The sequence below is a fragment of the Mustela nigripes genome, chromosome 5 (genome assembly GCF_022355385.1).
Source record: "Mustela nigripes isolate SB6536 chromosome 5, MUSNIG.SB6536, whole genome shotgun sequence".
Taxonomy (NCBI): domain Eukaryota; kingdom Metazoa; phylum Chordata; class Mammalia; order Carnivora; family Mustelidae; genus Mustela; species Mustela nigripes.
In genome coordinates, this window is record NC_081561.1 from 137,882,401 (window position 1) to 137,903,429 (window position 21,029).

Below are 21,029 nucleotides of genomic sequence, written 5' to 3' on the forward strand. Positions count from 1 at the left end.
AAAAAATGGGCAGAAGATATGAACAGACACTTCTCCAATGAAGACATACAAATGGCTATCAGACACATGAAAAAATGTTCATCATCACTAGCCATCAGGGAGATTCAGATTAAAACCACATTGAGATACCACCTTATACCAGTTAGAATGGCCAAAATTAACAAGACCGTAAACAACATGTGTTGGAGAGGATGTGGAGAAAGGGGAACCCTCTTACACTGTTGGTGGGAATGCAAGTTAGTGCAGTCACTTTGGAAAACAGTGTGGAGATTCCTCGAGAAATTAAAAATAGAGCTTCCCTATGACCCTGCAATTGCACTACTGGGTGATTTCTCTTTCTTATTCGGAGGGCAGTCCGCGACGAATTCCACAAGAGCTTGTGGTCCTTGAGCTTCTCCAACCCTCCTGTGGGATCAAGTCTTGCCCTCCCCCCTCTGACAGGGATACAGAAGTGCTTCCTGTCTCCTAGACTGAAAATTGAGAGCTTCTATTCGCACTTCCTTTCCCTTCATATCCTCCAGTCAGTGGTTTACTGAGATTCTATTTTCCCTCCAACACTCACTGCCATCTCAACCCGGGTGCCCAGCATCTGGAGCATTTTTCCACTGAACTTTTTGGTCATGCACATTAGCAAAATATATTCATATATGGACCTCAGATTTTAAAAGTTTTTTTTTTTTAATTGAGATATAACTCAATCTTCCAGATTTAAATTGTTTATGTGTTATCTATCATATTAGTCTGCTGGCATTGCCACAGACGGGGTGGCTTAAAGAACAGACATTTGTTTTTCCACAGTTCTAGAGGCCAGAAGTCTAAGATCAAAGCGTTTTCAGGGTTGGTTTCTGGTGAAAGCTCTCTTCTCGGCTTTTAGACAGCTTCCTTCTCACTGTGTCCTCACATGGGCTCTTCTCTATGCGTGAACGGGGGCCAGGGGAGGCTGGGGATGCAGAGGGAGAGAGGAGAGCTCCTACCTCCTACCTTCAAATACAGTCACGTTAGAGGTCGGAGCTTCCGTACATGAATTCGGCAGGGACACATGTCAGTTGGTAACATACGAAGGTTCTATTAAACTATTTAAAATACATAAAATATACACTAAAAAACATAGCACTTTTAAAGGTAAATGCAAATAAGAATGCTGATATTTTCTTCCCACTCTCTTAGTGGATCTCCTCGAGTGCACGTAGGAGTGCATTCCTGTCACTCGACCCCGTGGGCCTTGGTGATGACGACAATACCCTGACGGTTGTGTCTGCTGCCGGGCTTTCTGATACAGCTCAGCCTCTGTAGTAATCTTTATAAAACTTTGGTTCCTTCTTTTCCCTTCTTCAGAAAACTTTGGTGCCCCAGGGTGCCCAGAGGACAAGCCCATTGCCAGCTTGACCCTCAGGGCACTCCATGTCCCACCACAACCGTTGTCCTTCCTAATGACCCGCGTGGGGCCCTTCCCCCTCCTCTGCAGGTCATGGGCCTCTAGCTTGCCTCATCACCACCTTTCCTGTTCCTCCAACATGCTCTCCCTCTCTTCTTGAGTTCTGTCCCACCTCTTGGTACGTGGTTCCCTGCTGCTCAGCCATGTTGCTTATGCTCTCTTGGGCACCATCTTATTTTTCAGCTGGATTATAAATTCCAAGAGCTCATGGCCCAGGAATTTCTTCTTCATTTCATAATTCTTCTCTGAACACAGACTCTGACCCTGTCTCTGTTGCTGAGGTGCTTCTCGGTCATCCTTCCCGAGTGGCACCATCCACGGGGCAGCCCGAGAGGTCCCAGGGGTGGTGGTTGGGCAGAGACCACCATGGAAGCCTTGTCGGGACCAACTGACTTGCCAATCACACATGTACCCATGCTCCGCAGCTTTCTACTGCCAATTCCTCAACCCACTCCAGCTCAGCTTCTTGCAAATGGTATTTCCCAGAAGTTGGTAATATATTCTCCTAAAGATTTAATAGAAGAAAAGTTGGCTGCTTATTTGAAAAGTATGCTCTTGGCTGCCAACTCCAAGTGCCTTAAATTAATGTTGACAAATGGGGGATGTATTACCAAAGCATCCATCTCTAGTGCCTGATGGAGCTCAAGACGTGCATGTAAATCATTCAGATGACAATTTTCTGGGCTGAGCGCTCGGCGTTTACCTGCCACAACTCAGTGCACCTGTTCACAGATGACAGCGCTGGGACACTGAGGATGATTTGAGACGACTGTCACTCAGGAGCAAAATGACTTCCAAAAATCGAAACGCAAGCTTGGAGCTGTCTCCAAATCCTCTCGAATTCCCCTTTAAAACACATCAGCAAATGCTCACCTCGACTAACATAAAGATATCAACTTACCCCCTGGACTTGAACTTTATGGCTGTCAAGCTGCACTGAAGCCATCTTTGGAGACCTGTTCACTGAAACCCACCCACCCTTCTTTGTGAAATGAATATGTGCAAGTGGAAAATTAGTTTCTGGGCTCATTTTAGGAGGCGATTGTCCCCAAACCTGAAGGGTTTAATATTTAAACTACTTATTTTTTCCTTATTTACCTGGTAAACTTGGCAGCGTTGGCGACTGTCATAATTGTGTTCAGAGTCCAAAAATCATTTCACAGAGTATATTTCAGGTATAATATGGTTCAATGTCCTGAACCAAGGTTATCTTGCCAACACCTTTGAGTGCTTTGTGGCAGCCAAGGATGGTACCCGGTACAGGGAGGTCATGTGCGTGACATGCCCGGACCTTGCGGGTTCCCATCGGGTGACGCTTTGCAGATGAGACTGTATGTGCAGCAATCCTGCAACGGTTACTTATTGAATTTTCTCTTCGATTCTCCATATTTTTTCATGGTAGCCACCCGCGTGTCTCTCACACTGACAGGAAAGGGCTGAGTGGATGAGAGCGACAGATTTGGGGAGACGCCAACACTGTTCACAGAAATCTCTGCCAGTCGTTTTTGTTTTTGTTTTTTTTTTTCTTTTTTTGGCCAGTTGAATATTTCTTTGAGATTTTTGATCGTTTTATTTTCCCAAGAGACCCATAGAGAAAGAAAGGAAGGGGAGAAGGAGGATTGGCAGAGGGAGGATCCACGGAAAAAGAAAAGAAAGGAGAGAGAATGAAAAGAAGGAAGAAAGGGAAGCTGGGGGGGGGGGACAGGAATGGAGAGTACGAGAGGGAAGGGAACGAGAAAGAGGAAAAAGGAAAGAAAGAAAAGGAGAGAAAAAGAAAGAAGAGAAGAGAAAAGAAAAAGAAAAAGAAAGCCCGTCCTGCAGTCAAGCCCACCCACTTTTAAAACACTGCCTCTCTGAGAAGAGTTTAGCTCGGGTCACACTTTCCCTCCAGCCGCCATCTTCCACGGTGGCTGTTGGCACAGGCCATCGGACCATTACAGCTGGCACCGGGGGAGGGCGCTGGGCCGGCCTTCTTACTTCTCCTGGACTTGCGCTGGGGCCCGAGTGGGGAATACCCACGTCGGCTGCCAAGTGAAGCATTTTCGTAGCCTGAGTCACACAGACAGACCTTTCGTCTGAGAGCACAAAACAGGCAAAGAAAGCACAGAATGCTGATCCTGAAAGGCAGGGGAAGGCCCACGGTTCCGTACCGTTATACCCACTCAGGGTAATTCTTAACTCCATTATTCTGTGCTTCTGTTTTGTGGGAGGGTCATGCGAACTGCTAATGAGAGGGCGAGCTGGGGTCCCCTCCTCACTGTTTTCTCTAGACCCTGCTTTGAAGCCCCGTGCCACAAACCAGCATGGAGGCTGGCAAGTCTGTTCATCACTGGGGCTTAATTAAAATACACTGAGCCTTGCAGAAACTTGTGGGTTAGAGTAATGGAAAGTTTAGGGAATCAGAAACAGAGACAGATCCCAGGAAGAAAGGTCACATTTCCTCTCCAGCCCTGGATTTCTCGCCTTCCATTTCCTCCCAGACTTCGTGTTCATTGCTTCTCGAAATGTATCCGTTATTTTTCTAACAAAGAACAAATCAATTTTATGATTACAAGTATTTGGTATTTACATACACAGAGGCATTATCCAAATGTTCCACTGTTTCATATTCCTTCGTATTGCATTAACTTACAAACACGTATTTTTTTCATGCCCCTACTATGTGTTCAGCAAGTGTGGGGTGCCAGGGATGCCGTTGTGAGCCGAGCTGGACCAGCTGGGCTGCTTTCCTCAAGGGAAGTCTTGGTGGCGTCTCTTGGTCTTTCCATCATGTTAAGAGCACAGCATTTGGCTTGGTCTTGGGAAGTGAGCTCGACTTTCACAAAGTGTCAAATGGTTAAGAAAAATAAATGGTTTTGAATACAGCACTTGTTACCAGCAAATAATTACATATCATTGAACATGTCTCTCTAACAGTGATGAGACAGCAGTATCCTGCAAAACATGATGTACACATGTTACTTCCAGCTCCGTGAATCAGTCAGCACGGCTTCCCACAAGTGTTGCTTCAGTTGTTGGCTGAGCTAAGGCGCTTTGGGACAGTGTCCCAGCGTACAGCTTCTACATCCAAATCAACTGTGTGTGTTTGTAAAAATTCCCATTTTTTTTTAGTCTCAGGGCAGGTCCACAGAATAGAATCTCAAGCACTGGGATCAGACACCCGCCTTTCCAGCAAGAATGCCGCCAGGCATTATTGTTCAGAGTAAAATTTAGAAGTGTTGTTTTTGAGAGGCATCTGGGTGGCTCAGTCGGTTAAGTGTCCTACCCTTGATTTTGGCTCAGATCATGATCCTGGGGTGTGAGATCGAGCCCCACATTAGGCTCTGTGCCAGGTATGGAGCCTGCTTGGAATTCTCTCTCTCTCTCTTTCTCTCTCGCTCTGTTCTTGCCCCCTGCTGTGCACACACATGCACACACTCTCTCTCTAAAAAGAAGAGAGAGAGAGAGTATTATTTTTGAGCTTTTCTCATTAAAATCAATGCAAAAGCAGTCCATCAATTGAGTCAAACTAAACAAACCCAACCCAGCCTTTGGGGTGGGGAGCTGATATCAGCTAGGTCTATGATAAGTTTCCTGTGGCAACACATAACCCTTCCCCTCCCAAAGCAATAAATAATGATATAATATTGCTGTGTTCAGCTGGTTGGGCCAAGGACGGACCTTCCTCAGGTCATTTGCTTTCTCACTTTCTTTATCTGCAGAGCGAAGTCGTGGAATTAATGATCTTTATGCACCTTTTTTGTTCACGTGAAGACACGAAGCAGGTTCCTGCCATGATGGCCAGTACTTTTATCCCTTCCTGTCTACACCACCTTCCCACATCTGACACAAACAGTGGCCACCAGGAGATTAAGGCAGAGAGAAAGAATAGGATTAGCACAACAGAAATACGTCTTAAGTAAATTATGCCTTCAGACTCTAATTCTAATTATTTTTTCTTGACGTCTTCTTTCTCATGAACAACGTCCTTTGTTCTGTTAGTGACTGAGTTCATCATTTTAAGTGATTCATTCATGTATTAATCCATTTATTGAACACTTAAGAGTGCCCAGGTTATTCCAGGATAGGGCCATGTGTTGAGGATGTAGAAATGCACAATAGTTGGACGGACCTCATATGGCCTTCTTCTCCTAAAACTGGTATATTTAGCCATAGTCCATTGACACCCTTTCCAATCCTAGTTTCCCCCTCCTGAAGGAGTGGTGTAGAAAATATTTTTAAAACATAAAGACAACAAAAGGAAAAAAAAAAAAAGACAAGTTGGGGAAGGGCAGAGGGGGAGAGAAAATCTCAAGCAGGCTCCATGCCCAGTGTGGAGCCAACTCAGGACTCGATCTCATGGCCCTGAGGTTATGACCTGAGCTAAAATCAAGAGTCAGATGCTTAACCAACAGAGCTACTGCAGGAACCCCTAAGAACCCTTCTTTAAAAACACCTTGGGGCCCTGGGTGGCTCGGTTGGTTAAAGTCTCTGCCTTCGGCTCGGGTCATGATCTCAGGGACCTGGGATTGATCCCCGCATCAGGCTCTCTGTTCAGCGGGGAGTCTGCTTCCTCCTCTTTCTCTGCCTGCCTCTGCCCCTACTTGAGATCTTTTTCAAAAAAATAAAATCTTTTAGAAAAATAAAAATAAAAATAAAATAAAAACATCTTGGGGCCCTGGGTGGCTCAGTAGTTAAGTGCCTGACTCTTGATTTTGGCTCAGGTCATGATCTCAGGGTTGTGAGATCAGGCACTGTATAGGGATAGAGGCTGTGTGCGGAGCTTGACTAAAATTCTCTCTCCCTCTGCCCCTCCCTCACCCTCACAAGTGCACTCATGCGCATTCTCTCTAAAAAAAATTTTTTTTAAACTGATTTTCCCTTAATTATATTGGAATGTTTTTAATGACAAAATTCATGAAAGGGCTACAGTGTTTCCAAAATTTTTCTTGCTTAGTTGATACCACTTAAGTGTTTTAAACTAGGGGGCTGCCTGGACTTACGAGTTTCTATCTATATCTTGGATTCAAGGTGGGAAAATGGTATTTAGATTTATCTTCCTGATCAATTTTATATTCAGGAGAGAACTCTACCATGAAGCTGTTTTACTCAGCTGTTGTTCATTTCACACAACCTGAGCAGATTTTTGATTAAGGTTTACAGGCAAGTCATGATATAAATTATGCAACCCCCCCCAAGACATGGACAGACTCTGCCCTCGTTTTGTAGGAAGAGCCCGTGAGTGAGCACAGAAGTCTCCCTCCCTCCGCATCCCGAGATATGAAACAGTCTGTGCCATCCCTCTGCCTCCGTTTAGAAACATGCATTTTCCCATCACAGAGAACCTCCTCTGTCGCGATTACTAAGTTAAAACAACACAAAATTTCTTTTTCCTTCGCTGTGTATGTAAAGCGATACCCAAAGTTCCGCAGTCCAGTTCAATGGTGAGCTGACCCTCCCGCGGGACCATGAGAGGCAGGGAGTATTTTCCCCAGAGGGTTGGCAGAAATGGGAGCTCATGCCTCCTTCATCGGGCAAACTGTCATGCGGGTGAGGAAGAAATGCCACGGCGGGAATCAGAGGGGCTGTGCGCAGCCCTGGGTGGGATACAGGTGCGGGAGGCTCCGGGCGCTCCCGGTGGCACATGGTTCCCGCTTCCGATTCCAGACCTTTCCCAGCACTGCTCGTGAAATAGAAATCCTGAATGCTCTTTTCTGGTGCCTTCTTACTACGCAGTAAATGACTGATTTCATATCATTGGGGAAGCTTTTTCCAAAGACTAAAACTAGACTCACGCTGCTGGAGAAAGTAGTAAAGCATATGTGCGTGTGGGAGGTGGGGCGGTAATTTGAGGCACGGCTGCGTTTGCTTTTTATGAATGTTTCACACTTCCGCGGAGGAATGCAGAGACTCCAACACGCAGGACCGTGCAGTGCGATTGTGAAAAGCAGGTACAGGCCAGCTTGTTTTATTTTTTTTATGAGAGAGAGAGAGAAACAGAGTGTAAGTGGAGGTGGGAGGTGGGGCAGAGAGAGAATCTTAAACAGGCTCCATGCCCAGCACTGAGCCCTCTGGGGGCTCGATCTCCGTGACCTGAGCCGAAATCAGGAGTCTCACACTTAATGCACTGAGCCACCCAGGTGCCCAGATTTTTAAAATTTTTATATTGAAAAATCACCTCCTTCAAAACATCTGAGAATTCTCAAAATTCCATGTATCTAATAAATTACACATAATACCAGTTATAATTTTGAAAAACCTGATATTTAAAAACTAATGATGTTAATGTATTAAAATATACATATATATGAGTCCTGGGGGGGCCATGCCCTGAACACCACACTTACCTCTCCACAACAACCCAGTGATGTAGGACTGTCCCTACTTTACATATGGGGAAACTGAAGAAGCCTAAGGAAAATGAAGGAATTTATCTGAAGTCAAACAGCTAGAAACTAATGGAAGCAGGGTGAGAGCCCACATGTTTATTTTGACTAGGGACCATATCCAGTGGTTCCGCATTTCCTCAGCAAGGTCGTGAGCAGAGAAGCTATGCAGGCTGTTTGCTCATCCTCTTATTATCTGGAATATTTTCTACTCCTATTGTCTAATTTTGTTGTCACCATTTTTCACAGCCACTGGATCAACAGCCACATTTGTCCCTTTCATTTTAATAATGTCAAGGGGGCGCCTGGGTGGCTCAGTTGGTTGAAGGTGTGACTCCTGATTTCACCTCAGGACATGTTTCCAGGCTCCTGAGATTGAGTCCCGCGTCAGGCTCTGCACTCAGCGTGGAGTCTGCTTGGGAGTCTCTCCCTCTTCTTCTGCCCCTCCCCAGGCTCATGTGCTCTCTTTCTCTCTCACTCAAATAAATAAATAAATCTTAAAAAGAAAGGGATATCTATGTATTTTGGGGAGTAACCGAAAACAAAACCACAGGAAGAACACAGGAAGACCGTATCACCTTGGAGATTGTGTTGAAGAACTAAGCTTTGAAATGCTACATAATCTTGTATTTTCCCTTTGATTCAGGCTCAGGTGTAAGACTTAGATATTTTACAAAGTACCCCATGTCCTTTTTAATGGCAGCTCGAACAGGCCTTCGGGTAGAGATGCTGCACTTGGGCATTAAGCTAAGGCCGTAACTGTCTGTGAGCCTCCAGGCTGATGACGGACACATGACTCCAGTTCCCCGGGCCCGGCTTCTTTGCTTCCATCTTGAACGACAACATGCTAGGTATTAGGTGTCACTGCCCCCACTTCCTTGGCCCCCAAAATGTCCGAGAGTGGGATAAGCCTTACTCATCATGCTCTGTAACGTCCTCTAGAGTGGAAGCCATGTCTTCCTATTTTCAGGGCCTTGTGCTGCCTGGCACAGAGTACATCCTTAGTTGATGAATAAGGAATACGTAAATAAAGGAGCCCTGTTTGAGCAAATGGCAGACAAAATGGGTTCTGTGTCTTGATATCACACTATTTTTATGAAAATGTGGTCATAGAAGAATATTTCAGCTCCCAGGTTGGGAATCTATGGTCCAGACGTTCAAATAAAGCCTCAATAAAAGAACTGGAAACTCAGAAGACTTCCAAGAAAAAAGTGCCCTGCACAAATAAATTGTAAATATTGCTTAGATAGGAATCTTCCTCATGTCTTCCCATGACCAAAGTTTGGTACTTTAAGCTGGCCCTACATCTGTAGGCCTTCCTCTAAAATGGGAAGTTCCAAACAAGAGCCATTCTGGGGTAAACCACGGTGCCTAAGTATGGATATAAATGGCTGAAAGCAAATATTGAGTTTTGGGGGGCAACTTGTAGCAGCTTCCACAAATGGTATATTATAGAAAACATACACCAATGACAGTGAAATCATTACTTTTTTAAAAAAAGAAAATTACTATTGTCTATAGATAATATAACCCACAATCATGTATGAAGCGGTGTTTGCCATGTTGCTGTCCTTTTGAACAGATAAGAGGTTGTCTATAGTGCAATAAAAATTCACGAACATTCCATGGCCAGAAGGGCACTTGGAGAGCACCGAGGCCCCCAAGGTCTTTTCAGGGTCTTGCCTGTGGTGCTGGGAGGGACCTGGCTGAGGCGTGGCCAGGAGGGGACATCCTCGAGGCAGCTCTAGCTTTTCGATTATACTCCACGGATACTGAAATCCAAGATCTTTCCTGTGCAAGGAGGAATTCTGAAAGTGTCTGCTCAGCCCCGCTGTGTCGTTATAGAAAAGGCCTCCAATTTGAAAATTCAGTCTTTCATAATATTGTAACATGGAGATAAAATATCCCTACTCCCCTTAGTATTCCTGACGGAGTCCCCTGCAGCCAAAAAACGGTCGTGACACTTGTTCTCTTCCTGTGGCACTTGGTCTGTCTGGTAGACAGTGATTTGCGTGCACCTCTGGCCACGTCTTGGGCTGCTTTCCCTAGTTACTAGGCCCGTATATTCATGTTTTCCTTTGCCCTTGCTTTTGAGCCCGGACTTTACGACTTCTATTAGCCACGAAAACTTGGACAAGTTATTTCTTCTGTCTTGGCTTCAGTTGTCTCATCTGCAAAACAGTTTCTACCCTTTTGGGTTGATTCAAAGATGAGCTGGGAGAGCGGGACGCCTGGCGTGCCAAAACCACCGAGGAGAGCCCTCTGTCATCAGTAATGATACTCTTGAGTAGAACCAAGGTTTGACCCTGGCTCTTTCCTCATCAGGGAGGAGCTCTGAGGATCTGCTCGCAGCCCAGAGCTGCCAGCGCTGCTGAAGCCCGAGGTCCTTTTCCGGGTGCCCCGTTGCTTCTGGGTGGCAGCTTCTCCACGAAGTCACCCCACTCTGCTGCTTCTCCACGTGGGACCTGCAGATGCGTTTGTATCATGATGCCTTGAGTCACGTGAGTGTGGCAGATTCTTGTATCAAAAGGTTTAAGCTGAGCTCAGGATGTTGCTACTCTTCCTTCCCCTCAACGGCACCCCTCAGGAGGCCAGGATGGAGAAAAGCAAATACTTCTGAGCAGCAGCTTTGCTCAAGAAACCATGCCAAAGCTGCGGCATTTAAAACAGAGTGTGAAGCACTGCCCTGCCTTTTAGGACCCTCCAGTCCTGTCGCCAAGACGGGGTGTAGTATCAGAAGGCAGCTGACCACCCCAGGGATGTTTTATGCAGTGACAGTGTGGTACAAAGGAAAATAAGTGAAGATCAAGGTGGCTAGAGAGGTCGGCCCTGGGAGTGCGAGTCCTTGGTCTCAAGGAGCTTGCTGTCTTTGTGCTCTCTGTGCCAGAGGAAGGACACTGAGAGCAAGTTTGCTTTTCAGGGCAGAAGGAATCCTTGGGTTGATGGACTCTGGCGGGACTTCAAGAAGATTCAATAGCCAATTGAAACAAGCAAAATCTGGAGGTGAGCCCATGAAGGTGGAGTGGTATTTCACCTCGAGAACTTGAGTTTGAAGCTGGGGAGCGTGAGCAGACTTGGCCAATAGGCAAATGCGATCGGGCTTAATGCTGAGATCCAAAAAGTCCTTCCAGTCCTAATGATGTTTCTGTCCTTTCTTACACAAAGACCAAGTACCTTAAAAGCTAGAGCCCTGATGTTTGATGTCAAGAGTCTGTGTGATGAACGCTGGTTTTCTAACATTTTAATTAAAATTACATCAGCACAGAAGAAGGCACTGATTCTCAGATACAGCTTTGCCGATCTACTCCAATGATCACACCTGTGTAACCACATCCTGGCTCAACAAATAGAACACTACTGGCACATCTCCCTTCCCTGGTCCATTCCCAGTCACCAGAGGCAACCGCTATCCCAACGCCTACACCAGACATTAGTGTCACCTGTTTCTAACTTTCTAGAAATGGAACTACCTAGTACCAATTAATTTATGCCTGGCTCCTTTCTCTCAACCTTACGTTGGTAAGATTCATTCAAGAGTTGACTTATTTACTATACTGAGCAGTATTCCATGATATGAATGTGTCACACTCGCTCCATTCTGCTATTGAGGGACACTTGGATTGTGTCTTCTTTGGACTATCACATACCAGTAATGTCGCTATAAATACTCTTATACCTACACTGAGCAGATTTAAGTGTGTTTCTGGTAGGTATATGCATGGGAGTAGAATTTCAGGATCCTAAATTCTGCATCGATTCATTTTCTATAGTTGCTGTTACAAAGTTTTTCCAAAGTGACTGTATGAATTTATACTCGCACAGGAGTTCTGAGCCTTATACACAGCTTTGCTGACTCTTGAGATGATCATCTTTTTAGTTTTAGCCATTTGGAGGGCATAATCTAGGGTCTCTTTGTTGTCTTAATTTTTAGTTCCCTGATGACTGATGTAGAATATTTTTTCACATTTTAATGAGCTATTTGGGTATCTTTTTTGTATAGTAAATTTTCCAGTCGTTTGCCCATTTTTAATTGCAATGACCGATTGTTTTAGTTAATTAATTTGTCTAAGTTCTATGCATTGCTTGGATGCTAGACTTTTATGGGGCCCAATTCTTGAAGATACCTTCTCTCTGGCTGTCTTGGTAGCTTAGTGATCGGCAAACGTCTCTAGGAGAAAAAGTAGCTCCTCTCTCCAGAATTCTCTTTTCTCAGAGATTTTGGTCCTAGACCTCAGTTTCTGGGCAGCTCTTTAATGACTCCAAACATGAGTATGTGTACCTGATGGTTTATCTGGATTTACTGCTAGTTTTTCACTTCCGAAGGGTTGACCTATTATAAGCTCTTCTTCCATCTCTAGAAGCATTAAGTTAAGATCTTTTGGACATCTCAAAGGAAAACGTAGAATAGAGAAGCATGTGTGATATCCTATGGACAATGACCCCTGACCCTATGTGCAAACGTGGTCTGAGACTGGAGAGAAACACCTGTCCTGGGCTGGGGCACAGGGCCGGGGGAGCTGGGCTACAGAGACGATCAGAGAGTTTAGCTGGTTGCTGTGTGAGGCTGTGCCCTTGTCCCTAGGGATGGGGATAAAATAACCTAGAGAAGATCTGGAGATCCCAAAGCAGTGTCCTGGGGGTCAGCCCCTAGGAAATTGGGGCCTCTTGAGAAGCCCCCATCCAGTGGTGCAGTGATTTGGAAAAAACAAAACAAAACCCCAAACAGCTTTAGACTGAGAGGCAGAGGACAGCTTTTAAGTCCTGTGTGTCCCAAAGGCCCCAAGTGCTGTGGGAGGGGGACTTCCCAAACCTGTCTGTTCTCCAAAGAAAGGCACAGAGCTGGGCCAAAAATGGCCCAGCAGACTAGAAGAGGCCTCTAGGTTGACATAGGAACACACCCTCTTGGAGTCCTGCTGGTGGGAGCCTGTGTGGGGCTTGTGCGGTGCTGTTTACCATAAAGGCCAAGTGTGATGTCAGGTCCAGGCTAGATAGACTCAGAGCCCTCAGTTGTGTGTGCCAGTCACATATCCCTCATGCCAGGCGGCTCTGCTGTCATTCAAAGGAATCCCTCACCTGCCCGCACCCCCTGGCCTCCTCCTGGAGGCCCTCATATCCAGAGAGGAGAAAAGGAGCAGGGAACTCGGGGGGGAGGGGGCATCTGAAATTAACAAAATAAGTGTCTGAAAGAGACCAGATTTCTACACTAGAAGGGACTGAATTTCTTTGGTGATGACATTTAGTATCCTTCACCTGTTGTGGCTTGAATCATGGTTCCTCAGAAGATATGCTCAAGTCCTGACTCTTGGTATTTGTGAATGTGACCTTATCTGGAAATAGGATCTTACTGATAAAACCGTGTTAAGTTGAGGTCATTAGCAAGGGCTCCAAATTCTGTATGACTGGTGTTCCTAGAAGAGACAGAGACCCACAGGAAAAACCCCACCAGACGGCAGAGGTTGGAGTGATGTGTTCACAAGCCAAGGAACGCCAAGGATTTCAGGCAACTACGAGAAGCTAAAAGAAAGTCATGGGACAGATTGTCCCCTAGAGCCTTAACAGAGACCATGGCCCTGCTGACACCTTGATCTCAGATTTCTAGTTTCCAGAACTGTGCGAGAATAGATTTCTATTGTTTAAAGACACCAGTGTACGGTGACTTGTTACCACCTCCTAGCAAACTAATGCAACTACTAACTAGAAATGGGGTCTGGTGGACTGAATTGAGTTCAAGAAGGGAAGAAGAAAGATAATTAGATTTCTGTACCTGTCCCCACATTTTATATTCAACTCAGGATCTGAGCCCATGTTTTCCTTGTGAGGGGGATTCAGGTGACTCCGTGTCCTCATTGTGCAGATCTGCCTGTCTCCACGTAGGAGCTCTCAAGTTTGTATCTACCTTAAGCACACCAGCATGGCAAGGCTCAGGGGGCTTTTGCTTTTCTGATTCTTGTTTCATGACTAGCCTAAACTTGCTTGAGTCAGGACTGACACCGATTGAGGAAATAGATACGGTTTACAACCGTGTGAACTTTGCAATAAGAGATAACTCGGGCCAAGGTCTCACCAGGAAGGGAATTACAGAAAGTACTCAATGCAGTCACAATATTTTCTCATATAAATGTGTACCATTAGGGTCGATCTGTCGGAGTGATTGATGGGCTGCGGGGAGGCCTCCTCTATTAAATTGCCCTCATTGCTCATACGAATGTCTGAGAGTCCACAATGTCTTATCATTCCTTTCATTCTCAAAGGCATCGTCAGTTTTTCGATTAAACACCAATGTCCCCTGAGAAGGTTCACAGCGTGAGCTCTTAGCAACAGCCAGTGGTTGTTTCTTATGTGATGTCTATCCTGGGACCTAGAGGAGATATTGGGGAAGGGACCCAGAAGGCTATGGTCAGCTTCCCAATGCGGTGTAGGGCTCGGTCATTATAATCAACAGCTAATATTTAATAAACATCCATGTGGTAACAACGATAATTAACATGGAAATCTGGAACTTTGTTTTCCAAGTGGAAAGGAGTTCATTAATAAAATGAAGAGTCCTGTCTTCCCCGTGCAATTAGTGATCTGACCTATCCACTCTGGGTCAGCTGGGAGACAGCTCTATGACGGCGGACATGTTGCTTACCCTTTTTATGACCCAGGTATCTCCACGTCTGTGAAATGGGACAATAGTGACACCTACCTCATGAGACACTTACAAGATGCAAATGAAATACATTATCTGAATCACTGAGCTCAGGGCTTGGCACAGAGTAAATGCTCGATAAATGTTAGTATATCACCGGTCTCTGAATTTCCTCTCCCTAGGCTAGTAGACAGTTGAGTTTCTTTACGCAATGCTGGTTTTGTGCTAAAATCATCTGTGTTGTTCCACAGAGTGATCCAGGGCTGTGTTGTGAATGTGAATTCAGATATCAGCCCGTCAAAGAGCATTGGATACTGTGCCACATATTGTGTATTTTTCGTGTTTGATAATATGTTGAAAAGCAAGCATCAGCATAAAAGAATTCTGTAATTGTCTGTAGCTTGTATGTCACATGGTGCTTACTGTGTGCTTTACAAGGTAGGAACTCATTTACTCCGCAGCCGATCCCATCTGGCGCACTGTTACTATCGCCATCGACCCACGAGGAAACAGGCTTGGAGGGGTCACAAAACGAGTGCAAGACATGGAGCCGGGATTTAAACCAGACATTCTGACTCCAGTGGGGGCCGTTCGCTGTTACACTGTGCCACAAGAGTGCATGAACACACACATGGGTGCACAGGTGCGCACACACAATGAGCCACCCAGGCGTCCCAGGGAGAGGAGATTCTTGAATGTTTCCTCCGCCGAGCACTGAGCTCCGTGCTGCAGATAACGTCTTTCATTTGCATCTTGTTACTGCCTAAGGCGACAGGTAATGTTATTGTCCCATTTCCCAGATGGGGAGTATACCCCCATCCTAGAGTCCACGGATAGTTAGGGAGGGGAACGAATCCTCAAAATGCAGTGAAAGGACAGAGCTGGTGCCACCCAGACAAGACCCTGGGAGGTGTTCACGGACAGATGCCACTTTCCCAGGTCCCAAAGCACCAGAGAGTTATCAGGACCTTGTGATTGTGAGGGCTTCTGCCCATTCCCATTTCGGTGGGAATGGTGGAGAGGAGGAGAGGTTTGGATGCTTTTTAGAAGGTGACCAGGAGAAGGCTGGAGGAACAAATTGTGGGCATGAAGGTCAGGAAAGGTCAGAGGCAGCTCCGAGGTGTGTGGGAATTAGGGACACTGCTGAGTGAGGTAGGGAGCAAGACAGAGGAGGAGGGAGTCTGGGGAGGTGGCAGAATGGCGAGGTGGGTGTGGACAGACCAGGGGCTGGGAGTTAGGTAGCAAGGCATCATTCTCTGGAACTTTGGTTTTTTGTCCTTCTCCGCTTGTAAGTCTTTGTTTTGCTGCAGTTGTGATGGACGGGAAGAAAATGGGAATAAAATGTAACTTTTAGGAGGAATAGATGAGGAGTAGAAGGTGACCCTCTGACGCACTGCTTGTTCAGTTACTCCTCATAGGAGCTGGACGCGTGTAGGGTCACCACTGCATCCCTGGGGTCAGACCTCCCCTCCGCTGCTCAGCTGGCCCTCGGGACAGTGCTGGGGAGACCGGAGAGTGCTCCTCTCAGAACGGCTTCTTTCTCATGACCTCACTGTGATGACAAAAGGCAGATTTCTCAGCCACTTCCTTCTCCAGTGGGCAAACCCGGACCGCCTTCAGGTTTCTGTGTGAGCAGGTAGGGACAGGAACTCGGCCGGCTTCTAATGATACTCGAGGGGGGCGCATTTCTCAGTTAAATTCCAGGTTGTTAGGACTCCGCATAAATTAACAAGATCTTGTGGTAGGAAATGGTGCTTGAACAAAGGAATTTTCTAAAACATGTGCTAAATTGGGTCTACCTCAGTAGAAGGAACCAAAATTGTTTTATACATTCTCTGTGGCATTGCTGGCAAGGAGTAGAGATTTGCAGATGAGAGAGACAGCCAGGCTGTGAGGCGAGAGGGAAAAAGTAGAGCAGCCCCCCCTGCCCCGCACTGAGCTTCTGTGTCATCTTCCGATCTCATGGCTGCTTGTTTAAAACAGACTGTCTGTTTTTATTAGGGAATTCCACAAGGGAAAGCGTGTTTGCAGAGACTCATTCCAATGACGGAATAATAAAATACACAAATGTAGTTCTCCATACTTTCTTGGGAGGGGTGGGTAAAACACGTGGGGTAAGGAAGGAAGTAAACTATTCCAGAGGCATAAAGAATAGACAACAGCTCTATTTCCTTTCTTTCTTTTCTTTTTAGAAAAATGGTAAAATACCAGTATTTTAAAAATTCAACATTGGAGAAAAATTCACGGCAGAAAGATGTCACCAGTCCCATACCTTTGAGAGATCACAGCAGATACTGATGGTAATTTTAAAATAATCTAGAAGAGAAAATGTTAATGTCAAGTTTGTTTTTTATTTTTTAATGGAAACCTATTTCTTATAGTGTAAAGATATAATCTCATCTCTTGTAGAAAGGTTATAAGTAGTCCTATAGAAAACTGGATCTAATTTAAAAGTCTGAAGTTTGGATTTTAAAGCTTGTGGCTTATTTAAAACTTATAGTTAGAAAGTTTGGATTAAAAAAGGGAAAGAATAGCTATACATCTAAGGTATTATTGCTCTAACTTAAGACAACAAGGATCCATTAATTCTGTATCTGTTAATTCAATAAGTATTTAGGTTATATTCTAGACACGAAGTTTAAAAACCAGATTTTTTTTCTGTCTGACATCATTTCCTCATTCTATTACCAATGTTTGTAAACTCCTTTTAAAAAATGCAATAGGGTAAGGCCATTAGGTGAATCAGCTAAGTCTATATGTACTGACATGCAAATATATATATCCCATATGTATATGAATAGTTGATATATATAACACATTTGATGAATATAATAGTCCACTATAATTGTTGTAGGGTACCCTAAGACTTTTTCTTTCTTTTGAGATATACTGGACTTTAAAAAAATTGACAAGCATATAAATCTGAGCTCCAGGTCAGGTTTTAGCTCATTTAATACCCTTGTTTTGAATACCCTAGCTTGTACCCCAACCCAAGTACTATATCATCACCAAATTATAACTTTCTAAGGAGGTACAAAATCATTCATGCATGCCTCTTCAACTGTATAGCAGTGCACCTGAACAGATTTCATACCTCTGCTTACAAAGAGAAAGCTGCTAGTCTAATATCCAGGCCAAGTCCATTCTCTAGGTAGTTCAATTTAAAAAGATCACTTCCCGTCTAAAGATCCCGTCTGTAATCAGTCGACTCCATGCCAGCAACCCTCCACTCCAAATGTGGCATGAGCTGTCTTTGTCAGCAAGCAGAAGTGTATCTATTTCTCCTTTCTTCTGGCCCACGTAGACCTGTGGCATCCAGATGCCACATGCAAATGCTTCCGATAAGAAGCAGCAGTAGCATGAACCTAATAGAAGGTTAGGAAGAAAATGCTGCTCAGGGGAGAGTGGAAATGTCTGAACATAATGAACAGGGTTGGGAGGAAGTAAAAGGAATTCAGGAAGCGTCCAACCAGGGAAGCTGTGATGGTGTCCAAGAGCAAGTGTCACAGGATGAGGGGATTGAGAAAGTGGAACTCGGGGCCATAAAGGGAAACTTGAGAGAAAAGCTGTGCTTGTGTTTTGTAAATTTTGCATTTCACAGAAATTTTGTGGGTTCAGCAAACACATTTCCTATGCTGAAAGCTCCAGTGAAAAGAAATGCTGGCTATATACAACCATCTGGTGAGCAAGAATTGACTGGACATCCTTAAGGTGTGTAGCATTATAATAGGCACTTTATTGGATTCAGAAAATAGTTAACTTAAAGAGACAGCACAGCGAATCACCCTGTGGAGATACAGCTTAGAAACAGTTTGAAAAATGTCGCCTGAGGTATACGAGCAGGAGATTTGTTTACTAATCTCAGAGTGTATGCTACACAGAAGGGATCGCTGGGGGTCTTCTCCGGGAGCAAAGGACCTTGCTGGCACTACAAGCCCAGCTGCTGCACTCTTCTGTGGACCCACCTCCTCCAGTACACACTTGTCTGGAGCCCATCCAAAGTGGGGCCACAGGCCCGGCAGTGTTCAGGCAGCCCTGGCAGTGACCAGAACCACTGTAAGGTGATTCCCACTTCCCACCCTGAGAAGAGGGAAAGATGACCATGTACACCCAGTCCCAACAGTGGGTTGGGAGCAGACATCTGGTCAGATCGCAGGCCCTACTCACTAACAAAAGCTTCTTGTCACAACATGGAGAAAGAGCCCTGAAGTTCAGTGTTAACACATTGTTGGCAAATGTCTAGTCTGACTCAATTCAAACACAAGACAGCCCCAGACTGGCTCACTAACAACCACAGGGACACACTTCTGCCCACAACAGGCAAAGAGAGCCATTTCAGACAATTGGTCTGAAGGCAAAAGCAGCTAAAGCCCAACAGTAGGGCACACACAACACACATAGAAGTCACCCCTGATGTGCCAGTTGCTGGTGAACAGGGGACACTGTGCCACAGGGCACTACAGAAGCTCTTCTACAAAACTACTTGCAAGAACAGGAGATGTAGCTGACTTTTCTAACACATAGAAGCAGGCACAGAGAGTTAGACAAAATAAGACAGAGGAATATGTCCCAGATGAAAGAACAAGACAAAATGACAGCAAGAGACCTAAATGAAATGGAGATAAGTAATGTGAGACCTAAATGAAATGGAGATAAGTAATGTGCCCAAAAGAGAATATAACATAATGGTCACAAAGATACGCACTGGACTTGAGAAAACAGTGGAGGACTTCAATGGGACCCTTAACAAAGAGACAGAAAACATTAAAAAGAACCAATCAGAGATGAAGAGATAAATAACTGAAATTAAAAATACACTGGATTGGGGAGGGGCACCTAGGTGGGTCAGTCAATTGATCAGCCACTCTTGATTTTGGCCCAGGTCATGATCTTAGGGTCCTGGGATCAAGCACTATGTTGCGCTCTACGCCCAGCAGGGAGTCTGCTTGAAGACTTTCTCTTTCTCCTTCCCCTCTGCCTCTCCCCCAGCTTGTATGCGTGCTTTCTCTCTCTCAAATAAATAAACAAATATTTTTTTAAAAAAAGATTTTATTTATTTATTTGAGAGAGAGAAAGCATAAGCATGGGGAGCAGGAGAGGGAGAAGGGAAGCCCAACATGAAGCTCCAGTCCAGGACCCTGGGATCACAACCAGAGCCAAGGCAGACACTTAACCAGCTGAGCCACCCTGGTGCCCCTAAATAAATCTTAAAAAAAAAAAAAAAATACACTGGATGGAATAAGTAGTAGATTAGAAGAAGTAGAAGAATGAATCAGTGACCTGGAGGACATAGTAATGGAAAGTAATCAACCTGAAGAGGAGAGAGGAAAAAAAAAAGAAAAAAGTTTTAGGGAGCTCAGTGACACCAACAAGTATAATAACATTTGCATTACAGAGATTCTAGAAAGAGAAGAGAGAGAAAAGGGGCAAAAAATTTATTTGAAGTAATAACAGCTGAAAACTTCCCAAATCTGGGGAAGGAAACAAAAATCTAGATGCAGGAGGTACAGAGAGCCCCAAACAAAATCAAGCCAAGGAGGTCCACACCAAGACACATAATAATTAAAATGGCAAAATGTAGTGATAAGGAGAGAATTTTCAAAGCACCAAGAGAAAAGAAAACAATTATATACAAGGGAAACCCCATAAGGCTTAGCTGATTTTTTAGCAGAAACTTTGCAGGCCCTGGGTACCTGGGTGTGTCAGCCAGTTAAGCATCTGCCTTTTTGGCTCAGGTCACAATCTCAGGGGCCTAGGATTAAGCCCTGGGACTTAATCTTCCTCTCCCTATCCCTCTGCCCTCCACCCCACTCATACTCTCTTTCCAAAAATGAATAAGTAAATAAATCTTATAAAAAAAAAAAAAGAAAGCCAATGAACCATGAGAGAAGATAGCAAGAGAAGAAACAGAGAAGAACTATAAAAACAACCATAAAACAAGTAATAAAATGGCAACAAGTACATATCTATTAATAATTACCTTGAATGTAAATGGACTGAATTCTCTAATCAAAAGACACAGGGTGATTGAATGGATAAAAAAGGAAGGCTACCTGATGGCTAGTGATGATGAACATTTGTTCATGTGTCTGATAGCCATTTGTATGTCTTCATTGGAGAAGTGTCTGTTCATATCTTCTGCCCATTTTTTGATCTGCTTGTCTGTTTTGTGTGTGTTGAGTTTGAGAAGTTCATTATAGATCCTGGATATCAACCTTTTGTCTGTACTGTCATTTGCAAATATCTTCTCCCATTCCGTGGGTTGCCTCTTTGTTTTTTGTTTTGTTTTTTTTTTTAATATTTTATTTATTTATTTGACAGAGAGAGATCACAAGTAGGCAGAGAGGCAGGCAGAGAGAGAGAGAGAGGAGGAAGCAGGCTCCCTGCTGAGCAGAGAGCCCGATGCGGGACTCGATCCCAGGACCCTGAGATCATGACCTGAGCCGAAGGCAGCGGCTTAACCCACTGAGCCACCCAGGCGCCCTGCCTCTTTGTTTTTTTTGACTGTTTCCTTTGCTATGCAGAAGCTTTTGATTTTGAGCAAGTCCCAAAAGTTCATCATCACTAGCCATCAGGGAGATTCAAATTAAAACCACAT

At 44.7% G+C, this 21,029-nt stretch overlaps 1 protein-coding gene across 5 annotated transcripts in view; it reads left to right on the forward strand.

The window, feature by feature from the left end:
* The window catches only part of SCAF8 (SR-related CTD associated factor 8), a 222,286-nt gene that overhangs the window by 194,197 nt on the left and 7,060 nt on the right, over positions 1-21,029 (forward strand). Inside the window, exons 23-26 of one of the 5 annotated variants that reach the window (XR_009404528.1) lie at positions 10,126-10,301; positions 10,721-10,803; positions 16,624-16,731; positions 18,033-18,142. The gene's annotated coding sequence lies outside the window, so the exon portion shown is untranslated. The remainder of the gene's footprint in view (positions 1-10,125; positions 10,302-10,720; positions 10,804-16,623; positions 16,732-18,032; positions 18,143-21,029) is intronic. The other 4 variants (XR_009404529.1, XR_009404532.1, XR_009404531.1 and 1 more) reach the window with 4 other exon arrangements.